This window comes from Stenella coeruleoalba, assembly GCF_951394435.1.
Source record: "Stenella coeruleoalba genome assembly, chromosome: X".
Classification (NCBI taxonomy): domain Eukaryota; kingdom Metazoa; phylum Chordata; class Mammalia; order Artiodactyla; family Delphinidae; genus Stenella; species Stenella coeruleoalba.
The window spans coordinates 65,956,933-65,983,003 of record NC_137152.1 but is presented as its reverse complement, the minus strand read 5'-3'; the positions used below and the strand labels follow the sequence as shown (position 1 = coordinate 65,983,003).

General features: G+C 36.1%; 1 protein-coding gene across 1 annotated transcript in view; it reads right to left on the bottom strand.

Annotated features, from left to right (window-relative positions):
- CYLC1 (cylicin 1) overlaps window positions 1–26,071 on the bottom strand; it is a gene marked incomplete at both ends in the record, with an annotated part of 147,444 nt that overhangs the window by 19,880 nt on the left and 101,493 nt on the right.

Here is a 26,071-nt window from a genome sequence, read left to right as displayed (position 1 = left end):
GCTCTACCCAGGTATGTGGGGAGTTTCTTGCCTTTTGGGAAGTCTGAGGTCTTCTGCCAGCGTTCAGTAGGTGTTCTGTAGGAGTTGTTCTACATGTAGATGTATTTCCGATGTATGTTTCCGATGTTGTTCTACATGTAGATGTATTTCCGATGTATGTTCTACATGTAGATGTATTTCCGATGTATGTAGCTCCACATCTTACTCTTCCACCTTCTTCCCCCTCTCCCCCTCTATTCCTTTTTAAATTAGTGTTTTCATCTTAAATAAATGCTGAAATTTATAAAATACTTTTCTGAAGACCTAAAATTCTTGTTTTCAGAATAAACTAGATAAGGAAAGAATATAAAGTTGGAATGTTTATATGATATTTCGAGTATTTCTATTCTCAGGCAAGACTAGCTTCAAGCGAGAAGACAGTGAAAGATGAGCTGCAGGCGTTTTCATTTCCTGGGGGAAAAGCTTAAGTTTTATGACAGAAATAGGCATGTATCTGTGTATGTGCTCTGTTCAGCTCAGTGTTTGGCACAGAATATTTGCTCAAGAAATATTTGTTGACAGAGGAAACAAAGAAGTGAGAATGGATGATTCTACTGAACACCACAAATTATTCTAAATATAAACTTTCAACTTGTAAGATAACAAAACCGGAGGTTGCTCTGGCAACATCTCAAAGTTGATCAGTCATATATATGTATTAACTTTCTTCTACAAGCCAAACAGTGTTCTGGGTGCCATGGTTAATAAAAAAAAAGATTTGATTACTGCCCATGAAGGGCTTTCAGTCTGGTTGGAAGACAATATTAGGATCAACCTGACAAATAAATAACAATGTAAGTGTCATAGTGTTTTTAGGGGAAGTTGAGCTTTGAAAAAGATACCTACAGAAGGGGAAAAAATTGTAGGAAAAAATGAGAGTAATATTAATAAAATAATAAAGGCAATAATATCACTAATAAAGTCTTACACTTGTGTAGTGATTTAACATTTACACAACCCTTTCACATCTTCTTTGTCATTGAAACTGAACAACAATTTGTTTTAATGAGTAGGTTATGTACTGGTATTCTTTTTGTCAGATGACTTAACCCAAATCACAAAATAACTGCTACTTAATTGTGGAGTTAAGTCTCAAATCCATTTTTTGTGTCTCCTCCAAGTTAGAAATTGATTGAAAAGAGGAGATAGCCTACAAGAGTATGGATGAGAAATAGTCTAGGTATATAGATTTGGAAATACCCACAGAAAAGTGGAAATTGAAGTCATAATAACAAATGAATGCTTCCAAGTACAGTGTGTAAAGTGGAAGTCCAAAAACTGAACCCCTGGAAGAAACTTTGAGTTGCATATGGGAGGAAGAAGAAGTGACAGAAATGAATATAAATAGTGGTTAGGAAGGATGAAAGAAAACATAATAGTAGAAATTCCAAAAAGTTACAGTGGGAGACACATTTCCAATGAAAGCAAGAAGTCACTAGGTAATGAAGATGGAAACAAGGACATAGTATTTTGTAAAAGGTTATTACAGGGGACCATTAAAAGAGTGCCTTTAAGAGAAGAAGTAGAGAAAGGGGACAAGAAAGGAGAATTGAAGAGAAAAGTAAGAGCACTAAAAAAAAAGTTACAAATACAATGGTTAAAGCTATAAAGGTAATTAATAAATGAACTAAAAATAGCTACAATCTTACTAGAAAAAGAGAAAATGAATAAAAGCTTCAACCATTTTGGAAGAAAACCAACAAAAAATGTATAAAATTGAGAAGAAACCATATAAATATGTCATTTAGATATATGGAAGTAATCAGCAAACAAAAACACATTAATATGTGCCTATGTCTTTCTGTATGTATGGGGGATTAAATTATACTGATACATCTATATCTCATCATCAAATAGAGTGAGATGACCTCAAATTAATGGTAGCTTTGGATAAAAAGATCAGATTAGGTAATTATAGTGAGATTGGAATTGACATACATACACTAATATGTATAAAATAGATAACTAATAAGAAACTGCTATACAAAAAAAAAATAAAATTCAAAAAAAGATAATTATAGTGTCAGAAAAAAATGACTTCCTAAGTCATGACTGTATATTGTACATACATTTTTTAACATCTTTATTGTTGTATAATTTATAAATAATTGATTTTCTGCTTTATAACAAAGTTAATCAGCTTTACATATACATATATCCCCATATCTCTCCCCTCTTGCATCCCCCTCCATCCCACCCTCCCTAACCCACCCCTCTAGGTGGTCACAAAGCACAAAGCTGATTTCCCTATGCTATGGGGCTGCTTCCCACTAGCTATTGATTTTATATTTGGTGGTGTATATATGTCCATGCCACTGTCTCACTTTGTTCCAGCTTACCATTCCTCCCCCCCTTGCCCTCAAGTCTACTCTCTAGAAGATCTGCATCTTTATTCCCATCCTGACCCTAGGTTCTTCATAATCGTTTTTTTTTAGATTCCATAAAAATGTGTTAGAATATGGTATTTATTTTTCTCTCTCTCACTTACTTCACTCTGTATGACAGACTCTATATCCATCCACCTCAGTACAAATAATTCAATTTCACTGCTTTTTATGACCAATATTCCATTGTATATATGTGCCACAACTTCTTTATCCATTCATCTGTTGATGGACACTTAGGTTGCTTCCATGTCCTGGTATTGTAAATGGAGCTGCAATGGACATTGTGGTACATGACTCTTCTTGAATTATGGTTTTCTAAGGGTATATGGCCAGTAGTGGGATTGCTGGGTCGTATGGTAGTTTTATTTTTAGTTTTATAAGGAGCCTCCATATTGTTCTCCATAGTGGCTGTATCAATTTACATTCCTACCAATAGTGCAGGAGGCTTCTGTTTTCTCCACACCCTTTCAGCATTTATTGTTTGTAGATTTTTTTGATGATGGACATTCTGACTAGTGTGAGGTGATACATCATTGTAGTGTTTTATTTTTTGTTTTTTGTTTTTTGTTTTTTGCGGTATGCAGACCTCTCACTGTTGTGGCCTCTCCCGTTGTGGAGCACAGGCTCCGGACGTGCAGGCTCAGCAACCATGGCCCTTGGGCCCAGTCACTCCATGGCAAGTGGGATCTTCCCAGACTGGGACAAGAACCCGTGACCGCTGCATTGGCAGATGGACTCTCAACCACTGTGCCACCAGGGAAGCCCCATCATTATAGTTTTTATTTGCATTTCTCTAATGATTAGTGATGTTAAGCATTCTTTCATGTGTTATTGGCAATCTGTATATCTTCTTTGAAGAAATGTCTATTTAGGTCTTCTGCCCATTTTTGGATTGGGTTGTTTGTTTCTTTGATATTGAGCTGCATGAGCTGCTTATAAATTTTGGAGATTAATCCTTTGTCAGTTGCTTCCTTTGAAAATATTTTCTCCTTTTCTGAGGGTTGTCTTTTCATCTTGTTTATGGCTTCCTTTGCTGTGCAAAAGTTTTTAAGTTTCATTAGGTCTCATCTGTTTATTTTTGTTTTTATTTCAATTTCTCTAGAAGGTGGGTCAAAAAGGATCTTAGTGTGATTTATGTCATAGAGTGTTCTGCCTCTGTTTTCCTCTAAGAGTTTAATAGTGTCTGGCCTTACATTTAGGTCTTTAATCCATTCTGAATTTATTTTTGTGTATGGTGTTAGGGAGTGTTCTAATTTCATACTTTTACATTTACCTGTCCAGTTTTCCCAGCACCATTTATTAAAGAGGCTCTCCTTTCTCCACTGTATATTCTTGCCTCCTTTATCAAAGATAAGGTGTTCATAAGTGCGTGGGTTTATCTCTGGGCTTTCTGTAGTGTTCCATTGATGTATATTTCTATTTTTGTGCCAGTACCATAGTGTCTTCATTACTGTAGCTTTGTGGTATAATCTGATTTCAGGGAGCCTAACACCTCCAGCTCCATTTTTGTTTCTCAAGATTGCTTTGGGTATTCAGGGCCTTTTACGTTTCCATCCAAATTGAGAAAATTTTTGTCCTAGTTCTGTGAAAAATACCTTTGATATTTTGATAGGTATTGCATTGAATCTGTAGATTCCTTTGGATACTATAGTCTTTTTTACAATATTGATTCTTTCAATCCAAGAACATGGTATATCTCTCCATCTGTTTGTATCAATATTAATTTCTTTCATCAGTGTATTAGAGCTTTCTGCATACAGGTCTTTTGTCTCCTGCATACAGGTCTTTTGTATTCGTAGGTATTTTATTCTTTTTGTTGCCATGGTAAATGGGAGTGTTTCCTTAATTTCTCTTTCAGATTTTTCATCATTAGTCTATAGGAATGCAAGAGATTTCTGTGCATTAATTTTGTATCCTGCTACTTTACCAAATTCATTGCTTAGTGCTATTAGTTTTCTGGTAGCATGTTTAGGATTCTCTATTTGTAGTATTATCATGTCATCGGCAAACAGTGACAATTTTACTTCTTATTTCCTGATTTGGATTCATTTTATTTCTTTTTTCTTCTCTGATTGCTATGGCTAAAACTTCCAAAACTATGTTGAATAATAGCAGTCAGAGTGGGCAACCTTATCTTGTTCCTGATCTTAGTGGAAATGGTTTCACTTTTTCACCATTGAGGTTGATGTTGGCTGTGGGTTTGTCATATATGGCCTTTATTATGTTGAGGGAAGTTCACTCTATGCCTTCTTTCTGAAGGGTTTTTATCATAAATGGGTGTTGAAATTTGTCAAAAGCTTTCTGTGCATCTATTGAGATGATCATATGGTTTTTCTCCTTCAATTTCTTAATATGGTGTATCACGTTGATTGATTTGCTTATATTGAAGAATCTTTGCATTCCTGGAATAAACCCCACTTGATCATGGTGTATGATCCTTTTAATGTGCAGTTGGATTCTGTTTGCTAGTATTTTGGTGAGGATTTTTGCATCTATGTTCATCAGTGATATTGGCCTGTAGTTTTCTTTCTTTGTGACATCTTTGTCTAGTTTTGGTATCAGGGTGATGGTGGCCTCGTAGAATGAGTTTGGGAGTTTTCCTCCCTCTGCTATATTTTGGAAGTTTGAGAAGGGTAGGTGTTAGCTCTTCTCTAAGTTTTTGATAGAATTTGCCTGTGAAGTCTTCTGGTCCTGGGCTTTTGTTTGTTGCAAGATTTTTAATCACAGTTTCAATTTCAGTGTTTGTGATTGGTCTGTTCATATTTTCTATTTATTCCTAGTCCAGTCTTGGCATGTTTTGCATTTCTAAGAATTTATCCATTTTTTCCAGGCTCTCCATTTCATTGGCATAGAGTTGCCTGTAGAATATTCGTGTGTTTAACGTTTTTCCAGAGGTCTCTGAGACTGTCCTCAATTCTTTTCATTCTCTTCTCTTTATTCTGCTCTGCAGTAGTTATTGCCACTATTTTTTCTTCCAGGTTATTTATCCACTCTTCTTACTCAGTTATTCCACTACTGGTTCCTTCTAGCAAATTTTGCATTTCACTTATTGTGTAGTTCATCATTGATTGTTTGCTCTTTAATTCTTCTAGGTCCTTCTTAAACTGTTTTGGTATTTTCTCCATTCTATTTCCAAGATTTTGGATAACTTTTACTATCATTATTCTGAATTCTTTTTCATGTAGACTGCATATTTCCTCTTCATTTGTTTTGTCTGCTGGGTTTTTACCTTGCTCCTTCATCTGTTGTGTGTTTCTATGTCTTCTCATTTTGCTTAACTTACTCTGTTTGTGGTCACGTTTTTGCAGGCTGCAGGTTCGTAGTTCCCTTTGTTTTGGGGGTCTTCCCTCAGTGGCTAAGGTTGATTCACTGAGTTGTGTAGGCTTCCTGCTGGAGGGGACTAGTGCCTCTGTTATGTTGGATGAGACTGAATCTTGTCTTTCTGGTGGGCAGGTCCACATCCAGTGATGAGTTTTGGGGTGTCTGTGACCTTATTATGATTTTAGGCAGCCACTCTGCTAATGGATGGTGCTGCATTCCTGTCTTGCTAGCTGTTTGTCATAGAGTTCCCAAACTGTAGCTTGCTGGTTGTTGAGTAGAACTGGTTTTGGTGTTGTGATGGAGATCTATGGGAGGTTTACGCTGTTTAATATTACATGGAGCTGGGAGGTCTCTGTTGGATCAATGTCCTGAACACGGCTCTCCCACCTTAGAGGCACAGACCTGACACACGGCCAGAGCACCCAGACACTGTCATCCACACGGCTGAATATAAAGGGCGGGGGGGAAAAAGAAAGAAACAAGAAAAAAAATGTAAATAAATAAAATAAAATAATTAAAGTAAAAATAATAATTAAAAATAAAAAAATAAAATGTAATTACAAAAAGCAGGAAAGAAGAGAGCTACTAAACCAAAAACAACAAGTCCACCAATGATAACAAGTGGTAGAAAGTATACTAAACAAACAAACAAACAAACAAACAAAAACGGACAGGCAGAACCCTAGGACAAATTGTAAAAGTAAAGCTATACAGACAAAATCACACAGAAGCATACACATATACACTCACAGAGAGAAAAAAAAGGAAAAAAATAATATCATTGCTCCCAAAATCCAATGCCTCAATCTGGGATGATTCGTTGTCTATTAGGATATTCCACTGGTGCAGGGTACAAGTTGATTGTGGAAGTTTAATCCGCTGCTCCTGAGGCTGCTGGGAGAGATTTCCTTTTCTCTTCTTTGTTTGCACAGCTCTTGGATTTCAGCTTTGGTTTTGGCCCTTCCTTTCTTTCTAAGTCGTCTGAGGGCGTCTCTTCTTCACTCAGAAAAGACAAGGTTAAAGTAGCAGCTGAGGGCTTCCCTGGTGGCACAGTGGTCAAGAATCTGCCTGCCAAAGCAAGGGACACGGGTTTGAGCCATGGCCCGGGAAGATCCCACATGTCGAGGAGCAACTAAGCCCATGTGCCACAACTACACTGCCTGAGCTCTAGAGACCACGAGCCACAACTACTGAGTCCATGTGCCACAGCTACTGAAGCCTTTGTGCCTAGAGCCTGTGTTCTGCAACAGGAGAAGCCATGACAATGAGAAGCCCGCACACTGCAACGAAGAGTAGCCCCGGCTCACTGCAACTAGAGAAAGCTGACGCAAAACAACGGACATCCAACACAGCCAAAAATTAAAAAATAAAATAAGAAATTAAAAATAATAAATAAAGTAGAAGCTGATTAGGGGGCTCTGGCTCACTCAGGTCGGGGGAGGTAGGGGTGTGGAATGTGGGGCAAGACTGTGGTGGCAGAGGCCAGTGTCACATTGCAACAGCCTGAGGTGTTCTGTGTGTTCTCTCAGGGAAGTTGTCCCTGGATCACAGGACCGTGACAGTGACCGGCTGCACAGGATCCAGGAGGGGAGGTGTGGATAATGACCTGTGTTCACACACAGGCTTCTTGGTAGCTGCAGTAGCAGCATTAGCATCTCATGCTCATCTCTGGGTTCTGCACTGATAGCCACGGCCCAAATCCATCTCTGGAGCTCATTTAGGCAGTGCACTTAATCCCCTCTCCTTGTGCACTGTGAAACAAAGAGGCAAGAAAAACTGTCTTGCCTCTTTGGCAGTTCCAGACTTTTCCCCAGACACCATCCTGGCTAGCTGTGGTACACTAACTCCCTTCAGGCTGTGTTCACACAACCAACCCCAGTCTTCTCCCTGGGATCAGACCTCTGAAGCCTGAGCATCAGCTCCCAGGCCCACCTGCCCCAGCGGGTGAGCAGAAAAGCCTCTCGGGCTGGTTAGTGCTGGTTGGCACCGATCCTCTTTGCGGGAATCTCTCTGCTTTACCCTCTGTGCCCCTGTTGCTTGCTTTCCTCCATGGTTCCTAAGATTCTCCTGCACCACCTGCCATCTGCACCAGTGAAGGGGCTTCTTAGTGTGTGGAAACTTCTCCTCCTTCACAGCTCCCTCCCACTGGTTCAGGTCCCATCCCTATTCTTTGTCTCTGGTTTTTCTTTTCTCTTTTGCACTACCCAGGTACGTGGGGAGTCTCTTGTATTTTGGGAGGTCTGAGGTCTTCTGCCAGCGTTCAGTAGGTGTTCTGTAGGAATTGTTCCACATGTAGATGTATTTCTCTTATATTTATAGGGAGGAAGGTGATCTCCACATTTTACTCTTCCCCCATCTTGAAGGTCTCCTCCTGTACATACATCTTTGAAATTTTTCCAAAACTCAGAATCAGAGTGGTCCTTAAGAATTCCTCTATCTTTTCTTAAGAAGGATTCTATGGAAGAGTCTGAGAAGTATAGGTGTTAGCTCATCTCTAAATGTTTGATAGAATTTGCCTGTGAACCCAACTGGTCCTGGGCTTTTGTTTGTTGAAAGATTTTTAATCACAGTTTCAATTTCAGTGCTTGTGATTGGTCTGTTCATATTTTCTATTTCTTCCTGATTCAGTCATGGCAGGTTGTGCATTTCTAAGAATTTGTCAATTTCTTCCAGGTTGTCCATTTTATTGTCATAGAGTTGCTTGAAGTAATCTCTCATGATCTTTTGTATCTCTGCAGTGTCAGTTGTTATTTTTCTTTTTCATTTCTACTTCTATTTATTTGAGTCTTCTCCCTTTTTTCTTGACGAGTCTAGCTAATTGTTTACCAATTTTGTTTATCTTCCCAAAGAACCAGCTTTTAGTTTTATTGATCTTTGGTATCATTTCCTTCATTTCTTTTTCATTTATTTCTGATCTGATCTTTACGATTTCTTTCCTTCTGCTAATTTTGGGGATTTTTTGTTCTTCTTTCTCTAATTGCTTTAGGTGCAAGGTTAGGTTGTTTATTCTAGATGTTTCCTGTTTCTTAAGTTAGGACTGTATTGCTATAAACTTCGCTCTTAGAACTGCTTTTGCTGAATCCCATAGGTTTTGGGTCGTCATCTCTCCATTGTCATTTATTTCTAGGTATTTTTTTGATTTCCTATTTGATTTCTTCAGTGATCACTTGGTTATTAAGTAGCGTACTGTTTAGCCTCCAAGTGTTAGTATTTTTTACAGATCTTTTCCTGTAATTCATATCAAGTCTCATAGCATTGTGGTTTGAAAAGATACTTGATACAATTTCAATATTCTTAAATTTACAAAGGTTTGATTTGTGACCCAAGATACGATCTATCCTGGAGAATGTTCCATGAGCACTTGACATAAATGAGTATTCTTTTGTTTTTGGATGGAATGTCCTATAAATATCAATTAAGTCCATCTTGTTTAATGTATAATTTGAAGTTTGTGTCTCCTTATTTATTTTCATTTTGGATGATCTGTGCAATGGTGAAAGTGAGGTGTTAAAGTTCCCTACTATGAATGTGTTACTGTCTATTTCCCCTTTTATGGCTCTTAGTATTTGCCTTATGTATTGAGGTGTTCCTATATTGGGTGCATAAATATTTACAATTGTTATATCTTCTTCGTGGATCAATCCCTTGATCATTCTGTAGTGTCCTTCTTTGTCTCTTTTAATAGTCCTTATTTTAAAGTCTATTTTGTCTGATATGAGAATTGCTACTCCAGCTTTTGTTTGGTTTCGATTTGCATGGAATATCTTTTTCCATATCCGCACTTTCAGTCTTTATGTGTCCTTTGGTCTGAAGTGGGTCTCTTGTAGACAGCACATATATGGGTCTTGTTTTTGTATCAATTCAGCCAGTCTAGGTCTTTTGGTGGGAGCTTTTAATCCATTTACAGTTAAGGTACTTATCGATATGTATGTTTCTATTCCCATTTTCTTAATTGTTTTGGGTTTGTTATTGTAGGTCTTTTCCTTCTCTTGTGGTTTTTGCCTAGAGAAGTTCTTTTAGCATTTGTTGGAAAGCCTGTTTGGTGGTGTTGAACAGTCTCAGCTTTTTCTTATCTGTAAAGATTTTAATTTCTCCATCAAATCTGAATGTGATCCTTCCTGGGTATAGTAGGAACACTCGCAATCTCATTCTATGAGGCCACCCTCACCCTGATACCAAAATCAGACAAGGATATCACAAAGAAAGAAAACTAGAGGCTAATATCACTGATGAATATAGATGCTAGAATCCTCAACAAAATACTAGCAAAAAGAATCCGACAGCACATTAAAAGGCTCATCTCACATGATCAAGTGGGGTTTATTCCAGGAATGCAAGCATTCTTCAATATACACAAATCAATCAATGTGATACACCATATTAACAAACTGATGGAAAGAAACCATATGATCAGCTCAGTAGACACAGAGAAGGCTTTTGGCAAAATTCAACACCCATTTATGATAAAAACACTGCAGAAAGTAGGCATAGAGAGAACTTTCCTCAACATAATAAAGGCCATATATGACAAAGCCACAGCCAACATTGTCCTCAATGGTGAAAAACTGAAACCATTTCCACTAAGATCAGGAACAATGTAAGGTTGTGCACAATCACCACTCTTATTCAATATAGTTTTGGAAGTTTTAGCCACAGCAATCAGAGAAGAAAAGGAAATATACCGAATCGAAATCAGAAAAGAAGAAGTAAATCTGTCACTGTTTGCAAAACACCTGATACTATACATAGGAAATCCTAAAGATACTACCAGAAATCTACTAGAGCTAATCAATGAATCTGGTAAAGTAGCAGGGTACAACATTAATGAACAGAAATCTCTGGCATTCCTATATAGTAATGATGATGAATCTGAATGTGAAATTAAGAAAACATTCCCATTTACCACTGCAACAAAAAGAATAAATATATAGGAATAAACCTCCCAAAGGATACAAAAGACCATTATTCAAAAAATTATAAGACACTGATGAAAGAAATGAAATATGATACAAATAGATGGAGAGATATACCATGTTCTTGGATTGGAAGAATCAACATTGTGAAAATGACTCTACTACCCAAAGCAATCTACAGATTCAATGCAATCCCTATCAAACTACCACTGGCATTTTTCACAGAACTAGAACAAAAATTTCACAATTTCCATGGAAATACAAAAGACCCAGAATAGCCAAAGCAATCTTGAGAACGAAAAAAAGAGTTGGAGGAATCAGGCTCCCTTACTTCAGACTATACTACAAAGCTACAGTAATCAAGACAGTATGGTACTGGAACAGAAACAGAAATATAGATCAATGGAACAGAATAGAAAGCCCAGAGATAAACTCATGCACATATGGTCAACTTACCTTTGATAAAGGAGGCAGGAATGCACAGTGGAGATAGGACAGCCTCTTCAATAAGTGGTGCTGGAAAAACTGGCAGGTACATGCAAATGTGTGAGGTTAGATCAGTCCCTAACACCATACACAATAATAAGCTCAAAATGGATTAAAGACCTAAATGTAAGGACAGAAACTCTCAAACTCTTAGAGGAAAATATAGGCAGAACAATGTATGACATAAATTACAGCAAGATCCTTTTGGACCCACCACCTAGAGAAATGGAAATAAAAACAAAAATAAACAAATGGGACCTAAGATAACTGCCAAGCTTTTGCACAGCAAAGGAAACCATAAACAAGACCAAAAGACAACCCTCAGAATGGGAGAAAATATTTGCAAATGAAGCAACTGACAAAGGATTAATCTCCAAAATTTACAAGCAGCTCATGCAGCTCAATAACAACAAAACAAAAAACCCATTCCAAAAATGGGCAGAAGAGCTAAGTAGACATTTCTCCAAAGAAGATATACAGATTGCCAACAAACACTTGAAAGAATGCTCAACATTATTAATCATTAGAGAAATGCAAATCGAAACTACAATGAGATATCATCTCTCAGCAGTCAGGATGGCCGTCATCAAAAAAGCTAGAAACAAAAATGCTGGAGAAGGTGTGGAGAAAAGGGAACACTCTTACAATGCTGGTGGGAACGTGAATTGGTACAGCCACTATGGAGAACAGTTTGGAGCTTCCTTAGAAAAGTACAAATAGAACTATCATACAACCCAGCAATCCCACTACTGGGCATATACCCTGAGAAAGCCATAATTTAAAAAGAGTCATGTACCAAAATGTTCACTGCAGCTCTATTTACAATTGCCAGGCTATGGAAGCAACCTAAGTGTACATCATTGGATGAATGGATAAAGAATATTTGGCATATATTCACAATGGAATATTACTCAGTCATAAAAAGAAATGAAATTGAGTTATTTGTATTGAGGTGGATGGACCTAGAATCTGTCATACAGAGTGAAGTAAGTCAGAAAAAGAAAGACAAATACTGTATAGTAACACATATATATGAAATCTAAGAAAAAAAATTTCATGAAGGACCTATGGGTAAGATGGGAATGAAGACACAGGCCTACTAGAGAATGAACTTGAGGATATTGGGAGCGGGAATGGTAAGCTCTGGCAAAATGAGAAAGTGGCATGGACATATATACACTAACAAACTTAAAATAGATAGCTAGTGAGAAGCAGCCACATAGCACAGGGAGATCAGCTCAGTGCTTTGTGACCACCTAGAGGTGTAGGATAGGGAGGGTTAGAGGGAGAGAGACACAAGATGGAAGAGATTTGGGAATATATGCATATGTATAACTGATTCACTTCATTATAAAGCAGAAACTAACACATCATTGTAAAGCAATTATACTCCAATAAAGATGTAAAAAGAAAAATAAGGATTATATGAGGTAATTATGTTCATTCAATGTCACCATCATTTCTTGAGTTCTAGTAGTTCAGTTACCTCTGCTACCTCATTAGGGGTATTCCATTCCTATTCTAACCCAATTATGAGCAGATATATTGCTTCTTTCAGCCACCATTAGAGAACACTAAACACTTCCTCCTGTGCTGTCTACACCAGTGTCAATTTATAGTTCATGTAGTTTGATTCCTCATTTTGGAGATGAAACAACAGGCCCAGAATAGGGAAGAGGTTCACTTGCCTTATTTTATCATGTTGCAACATGTGTTTTAGGAAAAATGTATATATGTAACCTAGCCCCACAGTTACTATCTGTTTAACTTCAATTTGTTTTTTGGCTGATTTCACGTAGAATAAATACTTTGAAGTGCATTCCAGTTTTATACAAATAATACCTACTTTCCTTGAATAACAACAATGAATCATCTTGTAACCTCCTTTTTTGGGGTGTTTTCTGATTATTTGGTTGGCCTTCTTTGGCCCTTAATTAATTCTAGAATTTGACAAGATGAGCTGTTTAATCAAATGCTTAGTATTGAGTATAATGGCATGTTAACCTCTGTGTGCTCAGTAAATGACAATACCTGTTGGAAAATGAAATAAGCTATCAATTATCTGATTTTATTAAGCAGAGGGTGACAGCTAAAATATAGATTGGTTTGTTTATTAACTTAAACATTTTGTACTAAATGTGTTTTTTTTTTTACCTTGTGTTCATAGAGCCTGGATGAAATTAAAATCTACATGTGTCATTATTTGAGGAATCTTGATAAGGTTGGGGCTCCTTCAATATGCATAATACAATATCAGATACTATACTAGGTATTTTATATAGTTCTTTTCCCTGTAGAATGTCCTGTTAATGTCCCATTTTGCATTGAGGAAAATGATGCTCCAAATGATTAAGAAAGTTCCTCAAAAGTATCCTGCTACTAAGTGGTAGAGTAAGGATTCAAATCAAATCTGTCTTACTCCAAAGCTGTAGTAGCAGCCATTAAATTATACAACATGTATGACACTTCCTATTTTCAAACTGCTTTAGTTCTTTGGGGAGAGATTAGGAAATCTCCTTTGTTTACGCATTTCAGTATAGTAAAACTTCATTTATTGCAATGCTCAGAGTTTTGGAGTTGTTGACAGTTTATTATTTACTGAGGACTAGTTTTTAATTTTTTAACCCCTGTTGAAAACTACCTTATGGATAAGATAATTTCTGCCAATATAAAAATCCAAGAATAAATAAAAGAAATTACAGATACATTTGATTATATAAAAATTTAAAAAATTGCACAGCAAAATAAACCATAAAAAATTAATAGACATGTGAGAATTGTGGACAATCCAACAAAGAAGACAGATAAAGAATTAACTTCCAAGTATACAAAGGGTCTTTCATAAATTGACAAAAAAAATTATAAATAACTGATATAAAAATGAACAAAGAATACAAAGGAATGATTCTTAAATGATTAAACCCAAGGTGACACAAAACATTCAAAGGATGTTCAAACTCAATTGTTGTCAGGGAAATGCAAATAAAAGTATCAATGATATAATTTTGTATCCATTGGAGTGTCAAAAGGAAGAACTATTGCTGACTGGGATGCAGAGAAATATATAATATTATTTATTGCCTTTAAATAAAACAATAACAAAACCTCACTCTCTCTCATGTTTTCTACACCACTCCTCCCATCCTCCAATCCCCTTCACCACATGTGGATGTGTTTGTGTGTGTGTGTGTGTGTGTGTGTGTGTGTGTGTGTGTGTGTGTGTGTTTGAAGGTTTGATACAGTACAGTGACTCTTAGAGAAATGTATGGAATGATACATAGTAGACTGTTGATAAATGTCATTTAGGGAGGAGATAAAAAGTAACAATGGATGGGAGTAGAAATGGGGAGTGGGGAGAAAGCAAAATTAAAGGACTGAAGTAAAACAAATCTGGAATGTATAATATCCCATCATGTAAAATTATGTGTGTTTTCATAAGTAAGTTGGAAATAAAAACAAGAGTGTTAGATATATGTCTACTGAATTTTAAGGATGACCAGGGTATCATCAAGTGATAAAGTAACATATAAAGTACTGCATATGCGTGATTTTATTTCAGTCAAAACAATTTATCTATCTATCTGCTTACTTATGCTTGTAAGTAGAAGATGATGTAAATGAAAAAAGGACACGAGGTTGCTAACACTGGTTACCACAAGAGGATAGAAATGTAGGGACATTTGGAGTGGAGGAATGGGCATGAGGATATAAATGATTTTCTTTATATATTTTGTATTACTCTGGTTGTAATAATAAATACGTATTAATTTTGTTACTAAAAATACATATAAAGGAAAGTTAACCATACAGAAAGAAAATCAGTAAGAAAACATTGGCTTTAAATGACACATTAGACAAGATGAACTTTATACTGAGCATTTCATGCAAAAGTAATGAAATACACATCATTCTCAAGTGCACATGGAACGTTCTCAAGTATAGATCATGTTAGGCCACAAAGCAAGTCTTAATAAGTCTAAGAAGAAGGAATTTATATCAAACATATTTTCCCACCACAGTGGCATGAAAATAGAAATAAATTACAAGAAGAAAACTGGAAAAAATGACAGATATGTGGAGCTTAAACAACATGCTACTGAAAAAAATGAATGTTTCAAAGAAGAAATAAAAATATACCTTAAGGCAAATGAAAATGGAATTACAAGTTATCAAGTAATATGGAATGCAGCTAAAGAAGTCTTAAGGAGGAAGTTCATCATGATAAATGCTTGCCTCAAGAAACAAGAAAAAATTTAAATAAGCAAACTAACTTTACACCTCAAGGAACTAGAAAAAGCAAAACAAACTAAGCCCAAAGTTAGAAGAGAGAAGGTAGTAAGAAAGATTAGAGCAGAAATAATAAATGAAATAAAGCCTAAAAGGCCAATAGAAGAGATCAGTGAAACTAAGAGTTGGTTCTCTAAAAAATTAAAAAGATAAACAAATCTTTAGTAAAATCACCAAGAAGAAAAGGGAGACGATTCATATAAATAAAATTAGACAAGTAAGAGGAGACATTACAACAGATAGAATAGAAATACAAATGATCATGAGACTACTATAAACAATTATACACCAAAAAATTGTACAACTTAGAAGAAATAGATAAACCCTAAAACAATATGACATACCAAGACTGAATCATGAAGAAATAGAAAATCTGAACAGACAGATTACTAGTAAGCAGATTGAACCAGTAATTTAAAACTTCCCAAAAAATGAAAGTCCAAGACCAGATGGCTTCACTGGTGACTTCAACCAAATATTTAAAGGATAATTAATACAAATCCTTCTCAAACTCTTTCAAAAATTAGAAGAGGAATTAACACTGCCAAACTCATTTATGAGGCCAGCATTACTCTGATACTGAAACCACACAAAAACACCGCAAGGAAAAAAAAAAGGATCAATATCCCTGAGGAACATAGATGCAAAAATCCTCCATAAAATATTAGCAAACTGAATTCAACAATACATTTAAAGGATCATACACAATGATTAAGTGGCATTTATTCCAGGGATGGATGGATGGTTCAATATCTGCAAATCAATATGTTATATCACATTCATAAAATGAAGCATAAAAACATATGACCATCTCAATAGATGTAGAAAAATCATTTGCAAGATTCAACATTTATTTATAATAAAAACTCTCAAAATGTTACATAAGGAATATACATCAGCATAATAAAAGTCATATATGAAAAACCCACAGCTAATATCATATTCAATGATATAAAACTGAAAGCTATTTCTATGAGATCAGGAACAAGAAAAGAATGCCCACTCCACCACTTATATTCAATGTAGCATTGGATGTCCTAACCAGAGAAGTTAGGCAAGAAGAGGAAATAAAAAACATCCAAGTCAGAAAAGAAAAGAAACTGTAACTATTTGGAGATGACTTGATACTACAAATGGAAAAACTTAAAGATTGCACCCAAAATGGTGAGAACTAACAAATACATTCAGTAAAGCTGCAGGATATAAAATCAATAAACAAAAATCTGATGTGCTTTTCTATACTAACAATGAACTAACAGAAAGAGAAATTAAGAAAACAATTCCATTTATATTTGCATCAAAAAGAATAAAGTACCTAGAAATAAATTAACCAGGAGATGAAAGACCTGTTCACTGAAAACCACAAGTCATTGATAAAAGAAATTGAAAAAGACACAAATAAATGGAGAGCTATTCCATGTTTATGTATTGAAAGAATTAATATTGTTGAAATGTCTGCACTCCCCAAAGCAATCTACAGATACAAATCAATATCAAATTTCCAATGGCATTTTTAACAGAATAAAACTAAAAATCCTAAAATTTGTATGGAACCATAAAAGACACCAAGTAGCCAAAGTAGTCTTGAGGAAGAACAAAGCTGGAGGCACCATATTCTTTGATTTAAAACGATATTACAAAACTATAGCAATCAAAACAGTATAGTTCTGGCATAAAAGCAGACACTTAGATCAATGGAACAGAATAGAGAACCCAGAAATAAACCCACCTAGATACAGTCAATTTATTTACAACAAATGAGCCAAGAATATACAATGAGGAAATGACAGTCTTCAATAAATTGTGTTGAGAAAAGGGAAGAGCCAAATGCAAAATAATGAAAGTGTACTATATTTTATACCATACACAAAAATTTACTCAAGACAAATCAATGATTTGAACATAAGACCTGAAATCATAAGATTCCTAGAAGTGAATACAGGCAGTAAGATTCTTGATATAAGTCAGTGATAATTTTTTGGATTTGACACGAACAGCAAAGGCAACAAAAACAAAACTAAGCAGGTGGGACTAGATCAAACTAAAAAGATTTTGCATAGAAAAAAAACTATTAACAAAATGAAAAGACAAACCTACAGAATGGGAGAAAATATTTGTAAATTGTATATCTGATAAGTGGTTAATATTCAAAATATGTAAATAACAGATAAAACTCAAAAGGAAAATAAACAATTCAATTAAAACATGGACAGAGGATCTGAATAGTCGTTTTCCCAAAGAAGGCATATTGATGACCAACAGGTACATGAAAATGTGCTCACTATCACTAATCATCAGGGAATTGCAAATCAAAACCACAGTGAGATATTGCCTCACATCTATTAGAATGGTTATTATCAACAAGACAAGAAAAAATTGTTGATGAGGACTGGGGAAAAGGGAAACCTTGTGCACTATTGGTAGGAATGTAAATTAGTGTAGTCACTAGGGAAAACTGTATGCAGGTTTTTCAAAAAGTTAAAAATAGAACTACCATATAATCCAGCGATCCCACTTCTGGTTAATCAGAAGAAAATGAAAACACTAACTCAAAAGAATATTTGCACCCTCATGTTTATTGCAGTATTATTTACAATAGGAAAGATATGAAAACAACATGAGTATCTATCAATGGATGAATAAAGAAGTTGCAGAATGTATATTCATACCTATATATGTATGTGTGTGTGTGTGTGTGTGTGTGTATATATATATATATACAATGTAAAAGTATTCAGCCATAAAAAAGAAGGAATTTGTGAGACATTCAAGATGGCAGAGGAGTAAGACGTGGAGATCAACTTCCTCCCCACAAATACATCAAAAATACATCTACATGTGGAGCAAATCCTACAGAACACATACTCAATGCTAGCAAAACACCTCAGACTTCCCAAAAGGCAAGAAAATCCCTATGTACCTGGGTAGGGAAAAAGAAAAAATAGAGACAAAAGGATAGGGATGGGACCTGCAACTCTGGGAGGGAGCTATAAAGGAAGAAAAGTTTCCACACACTAGGAAAACCCTTCACTTGCTGAAATGGGGGGTGGGTGGGAGGGAAGCTTCAGAGCCACGGAGGAGTGCTCAGCAACAGTGGTACAGAGAGCAAGGAGGAGAGATTCCCACACAGAGGATTGGTGCTGACCAGCACTCACCAGCCTGAGAGGCTTGTCTGCTCACCCATGGGTGTGGGTGGGGACTTGGAGCTGAGGCTCGAGCTTTGGAGGTCAGATCCCAGGGAGAGGACTAGGGTTGGCTATGTGAACACAGCCTGGAGGAGGCTAATGCACAACAGGTAGCTGGGCGGGAGTCCGGGAAAAACTCTGGACCTGGCTAAGAGGCAAGAAACCATTGTTTCGGGGTGCACGAGGAGAGGAGACTCCTCCCCTGTCTGCCCACAGAAGGCAGAGCACTGCCTAAATGAGCTCCAGAGATGGGAGCAAGCTGCGGCTATCTGATCAGACCACAGAGACAGGCATAAAAAGCTAACACTGCAGCTGCAGCCACCAAGAATCCTGTGTACAAGCACAGGTCACTATCCACAACCTCCTCTGGGAGTCTGTGCAGCACACAACTGTGTGGGCAGTGTGATCAAGGGACACTTCTCCAGGAGAAAAAATAGAGTGACTCAGACTGTTGAAATGTCTTGCGGGCCTCTACCATAACTACAGTACCTTTCCCTCCCCCTGGCCTGAGTGAGCCAGGGCCCTAATCAGTTGCTGATTTAACCACTTCCTGTCTGGGCAGGAACAGATACCTGAGGGTGACCTACACACAGGGGTGTGGACAAAACCAAAGTTGAACTCTAGAAGCTGTGAGAACAAAGAAGAGAAATAGAAATTTCTCCATGCAGCCTCAGGAGCAGCAGATTAAATCCCCACAATCAGCTTGATGTACACTGAATCTGGGGAATACATGAATAGACAAAGAATCATCCCAAAATTGAGGAGGTGGACTTTGGGAGCAACTGTATACTTGGGGTTGCTGTCTGCAAATGATTTGTTTCTGATTTTTACATTTATCTTAGTATAGTTTTGAGCGCTTGTTACCATTGGCATATTTGTTTATTGGTTTGGTTGTTTTGGTTTTTAAATTATTATTATTTTCTTAAATTTGAATTATTATTTTTATTATTATTTATTTTCTTTGCCTTTTTTCTCCCTTGTCTTCTGAGCTGTCTGGCTGACAGGGTCCTTGTGTTCTGCCCTGGTGTCAGGCCTGACCTTCTGAAGTGTGAGAGGCAAGTTCAGGACATTGGAACACCAGAGACCTTCCAGAGCACATACTATCAATCAGTGAGAGCTCTCCCAGAGGTATCCATCTCAACGTTAAGACCCAGCTAAACCAAATGGCCAGGAGAGTCCAGTGCTGGATGTCCAATGCCAAACAACCTGCAAGACAGGAACACAACCCCACCCATTACCAGAGAGGCAGCCTAAAATCACACTAAGTTCACAGACAGCCCAAAACACACCACTGGACGTGGTACTGCCCACTAGAAAGAAAAGATCCAGTCCCACCCAACAGAACACAGGCACCAGTCCCCTCCATCAGGAAACTGACAAAAGCCATTGAATCAACCTCACCCACTGGGGGGAAAACACCAAAAATAATGGGAACTACAAACCTGAAGCCTGTTAAAAGGAGACCATAAACACAGTAAATTAAGCAAAGTGAGAATAGAGAGAAACACACAGCAGATGAAGGAGCAAGGTAAAAACCCAGAAGACCAAACAAATGAAGAGAAAATAGGCAGTCTACCTGAAAAAGAATTCAGAGTGATGATTGTAAAGACGATCCATGATCTTGGAAATAGAATGGAGAATATACAAGAAACATGTAACAAGAACCCAGAAGAACAAAAGAGCAAACAAACAATGAAGAACAACACGATAAATGAAATTAAAAATTCTCTAGAAGGAATCAATAGCAGAATAACTGGTAAAAAACGTATAAGTAACATGGAAGATAAAATAGGGGAAATAACTGCTGCAGAGCAGATTAAAGAAAAAAGAATGAAAAGAATTAGGAACTGTCTCAGAGACCACAGGGACAACATTAAAGGCTCAAATATTCGAATTATAGGGGTCCCAGGAGAAGAAGAGGAAAAGAAAGTGTTCAGAAAATATTTGAAGAGATTATAGTTGAAAACTTCTCTAACATGGGAAAGGAAATAATCCATCAAGTCCAGGAAGTGCAGAAAGTCCCATACAGGATAAATCCAAGGAGAAACATGCCAAGACATATCATTAAAACTATCAAAAATTAAATAAAAAGAAAAAATATTAAAAGCAACAGGGGAAAAGCAACAAATAACATACAAGGAATCCCCATAAGGTTAACAGCTGAAGCTTCAGCAGAAACTCTGCAAGCCAGAAGGGAGTGGCAAGACACATTTAAAGTGATGAAAGGGAAAAACCTACAACCAAGATTACCCTAGCCAGCAAGGATATAATTCAGATTCAATGGAGAAATTAAAACGTTAACAGAGGAGCAAATTTAAGAGAATTCAGCACTAACAAATCAGCTCTAAAACAAATACAAAAGGAACTTCTCTAGGCAGGAAACACAAGAGAAGGAAGAGACCTACAAAAACAAACCCAAAACAATTAAGAAAATGGTAATAGAAACATAAATATTGATAATTACCTTAAATTTAAATGGATTAAATGTTCCAACCGAAAGACACAGGCTTGCTGAATGTTTACAAAAACAAGACCCATACACGCTGTCTACAAGAGACACACTTCAGACCTTGGGACACACACAGACTGAAACTGAGGAGATGGAAAATGTTATTCCATGCAAATGGAAACCAAAAGAAAGCTGAAGTGGCAATTCTCATATTAGACACAATAGACTTTAAAATAAAGTCTATTACAAGAGTCAAGGTATGACACTACAAAATTATCAGGGGATCAATCCAAGAAGAAGACAATGATTGTAAATATTTATGCACCCAAAATAGGAAAACCTCAATACATAAGGCAAATGCAAACAGCCATAAAAAGGGAAATCAACATTAACACAGAAATAGTAGGGGACTTTGAACACCACTTTTAACACTGAACAGATCATCCAAACTGAAAATAAATAAGGAAACACAAGCTTTCAATGACACATTAAACAAGATGGACTTAATTGATATTTATAGAACATTCCATCCAAAAATAACAGAATACACTTTCGTCTCACGTGCTCATGGAACATACTCCAGAATAGATCATATCTTGGGTGACAAATCAAGCCTTGGTAAATTTAAGAAAATTGAAATCATATCAAGTACCTTTTCCAACCACAACGCTATGAGACTAGATATCAATTACAGGAAAAAAATCTGTAAAAAATATAAACACATGGAGGCTAAAAAATACATTACTTAATAACCAAGAGAACACTGAAGAAATCAAAGAGGAAATAAAAAGTACATAGAAAAAAAGACAAAGAAAACATGACAACCCAAAACCTATGGGATGCAGCAAAAGCTGTTCTAAGAGGGAAGATTATAGCAATACCATCCTACTTCAAGAAACAAAAAACATCTCAAATAAACAACCTAACCTTACACCTAAAACAATTAGGGAAAGAAGAACAAAAATCCCCAAAGTTAGCAGAAGGAAAGAAATCATAAACATCAGATGAGAAATAAATGAAAAAGAAATGAAACAATAGCAAACATCAATAAAACTAAAAGCTGGATTTTAGAGAAGGTAAACAAAATAGATAAACCATTAGCCAGACTCATCAAGAAAAAAAGGGAGAACACTCAAATAAATAGAAATAGAAATGAAAAAGGAGAAGTAACAACTGACACTTCAGAAATACAAAGGATCAGGAGAGATTACTACAAGCAACTATATGCCAATAAAATGGACAACTTGGAAGAAATGGACAAATTCTTAGTAAAGCACAACCTTCTGAGACTGAACCAGGAAGAAATAGGACATATAAACAGACGAAACCCAAGCACTGAAATTGAAACTGTGCTTAAAAATCTTCCAACAAACAAAAGCCCAGGAAAAGATGGTTTCACATGCGAATTCTATCAAACATTTAGAGAAGAGCTAACACCTATACTTCTCAAACTCTTGCACAATATAACAGAGAAAGGAACACTCCCAAACACATTCTACAATGCTACTATCACCCTGATAAGAAAACCAGAAAATGATGTCACAGAGAAAGAAAATTACAGTCCAATATCACTAATGAACTTAGATGCAAAAATCCTCAACAAAATTCTAGCAAAAAAATCCAACAGCACATTAAAAGGATCATACACCATGATCAAGTGGGGTTTATCCCAAGAATGCAATGATTCTTCTGTATATGCAAATCAATTAATATGAAACACTATATTAACAAACTGAAGAATAAAAACCATATGATCATCTCAATAGATGTAGAAAAAGCTTTGACAAAATTCAACACCCATATATGATTAAAAAAAACCCTCCAGAAAGTAGGCATAGAGGGAACTAATCTCAGCGTAATAAAGGCCATACATGACAAACACACAGCCAACATTGTCCTCAGTGGTGCAAAACTGAAAACACTTTCACTAAGATCAGGAACAAGACAAGGTTGTCCACCCTCACCACTATTATTCAAAATTGTTTTGGAAGTATTAGCCACAGCAATCAGAAAGAAAAAGAAATAAAGGTAATCCAAATCAGAAAAGAAGTAAAGCTGTCACTGTTTTCAGATGCCATGATATTTTACATACAGAATCCTAAGGATGCTAACAGAAAACTCCTGTAGCTAATCAATAAATTTGGTAAAGTAGCAGGATACAAAATTAATGTACAGAAATCTCTGGCATTCCTATACATTAATGATGAAAAATCTGAAAAGAATTTAAGGAAACGCTCACATTTACTATTGCAACAAAAAGAATAAAATACCTAGGAATAAACATATCAAAGGAGACAAAAGACCTGTAGGCAGAAAAGTATAAGACAGTGATGAAAGAAATTAAAGATGATACAAACAGATGGAGAGATATACCATGTTTTGGGGTTGGAAGAATCAACATTGTGAAAATGACTCTACTACACAAAGCAGTCTACAGATTCAATGCAATCCCTATGAAACTACCACTGGCATTTTTCACAGACCTAGAAAAAATCTTTCACTCTTTGTATGGAAACACAAAAGACCCTGATTAGCCAAAGCAATCTTGAGAAAGAAAAATGGAGCTGGAGGAATCAGGCTCCCTGACTTCAGACTATACTACAAAGTTACTGTAATCACGTCAGTATGGTACTGGCAGAAAAAACAGAAATATAGATCAATGGATCAGGATAGAAAGCCCAAAGATAAACTCACACACATATGGTCACCTTATTTTTGATAAAGGAGTCAAGAATTTACACTGTAAAAATGAACGCCTCTTCAGTAATTGGTGCTGGGAAAACTGGACATCTATATATAAAAGAATGAAATTAGAACACTCCCTAACACCATACACAAAAATAAACTCAAAATGGCTTAAAGACCTGAATGTAAGGCCAGACACCATCAAACTCTTAGAGGAAAACATAGGCAGAACACTTTATGACATAAATCTCAGCAAGATCCTTTTTGACCCACCTCCTAGAGAAATGGAAATAAAAACAAAAATAAACAGATGGAATCTAATGAAACTTAAAAGGGTTTGCACAGCAAAGGAAACCATAAAGAAGACCAAAAGACAACCCTCAGAATGGGAGAAAATATTTGCAAATGAAGCAACTGAAAAAGGATTAATCTCCAGAATTTACAAGTAGCTCATGCAGCTCAGTATCAAAAAACCCCAAAAACCCAATCCAAAAATGTACAGAAGACCTAAATAGACATTTCTCCAAAGAAGATACACAGATTGCCAACAAACACATGAAAGGATGCTCAACATCACTAATCATTAGAGAAATGCAAATCAAAGCTACAATGAGGTATCACCTCACACCAGTCAGAATGGCCATCATCAAAAATCTACTAACAGTAAATGCTGGAGAGTGTGTGGAAGAAACAGAACCCTCCCACACTGTTGGTGGAATGTAAATTCGTACAAGCATTATGGAGAACACTATGGAAGTTCCTTAAGAAACTAAATATAGAACTATCATATGATCCAGCAATCGTACTCCTAGGCATATACCTAAGGAAAACCCTAATTCGAAAAGATACATGCACTCCAATGTTCATTGTAGCACTATTTACAATAGCCAGGACGTGGAAGCAACTGAAATATCCATCGATAGAGGAATGTATTAAGAATTTGTGGTACATATATACTATGGATATATCTCAGCAATTAAAAAGAACAAAATAATGCAATTTGCAGCAAGATGGATGGACCTAGAGGTTTTCATACTGAGTGAAGTAAGTCAGAAAGAGGACAAGTATATGATATCACTTATCTGTGGAATCTACAAAAATGGTACAAATGAACTCATTTACCAAACAGAAATAGAGTTACAGATGTAAAAAAGAAACTTTTGGTTACCAGGGGGGAAAGTGGGGAGAGGGATAAATTGGGAAATTGCGATTTACATATACACACTACTATATATAAAATAGATAGCTAATAAGGACCTACCGTATAGCACAGGGCACTCTACTCAATACTCTGTAATGACCTATATGGGAAAAGAATCTAAAAGAGTGGATATTTGTATATGTATAACTGATTCACTTTGCTGTACACCTGAAACTTACACAACATTGTAAATAAACTATACTCTAAGAAAAATTATTAAAAAAGGAAAAAGACAAATACTGTATGATCTCAGTTATATGCAGGAATTTTTTAAAAAAAAATGAAAACAAAAAACTGAATTACAGAAAATGGATTGGTTTTTGTCAGATGTGGAGAGGCTAGGGAGTGGACAAAATGGGTCAAAATGGTTAAAAAGTACAAACTTCCAGTTATGAAATGAATAAGTCATGGAGATACAATGTACAGCAGGGTCACTGTAGTCAATAATACTGTATGTATATTTGACAATGCTAAGAGAGTACATTTTAAAAGTTTTCATCACACAAAAAAGTATTTTGTAACTATTCATGGTGATGGAGGTTAAATAGACTTGTTGTGGTAATAATTTCTACAACTATACAAATATCGAATCATTATGTTGTATATCTGAAACTAATATAGTGGTGTATGTCAATTATATCTAAATAAAATTAGAAAGAAAAAAATTAGAATGGAAAACAAAACACTCTAAATTAAGACTAGTTTTCTACTCCAGTAAGTGTAATATAAAGAATTCTTCATTCATAGTTGAGGAGCATGTCAAGCTTTACAAACATAATTCAAATATGAATTATTTTAATCCAGAACAGAGCTGGCCCTGAAAAAAAACACTAGCCTTACTTTTGTGTTGCTGTGAAAATCAGTAGGACTCCAGTGAGAGGAATAAGGGCATGGTTTTTCAAACTTATACTAAAAAAGACCTAAGATGCATTAACACAGTATGGTCATAAATATCTCACTCAAAAGTGAGAAGTATACATATATTTTCTTTTCAGATATCAATTAGAATGTAACTTGCACTATTGTGATTTCTCCCCTTCCAAAATGCCTGTTGTTTATTCATTTTAGTCTAATATTGCTAGAGTAGGAATGCCTGGAAAAATGGATGTCAGAAAGTC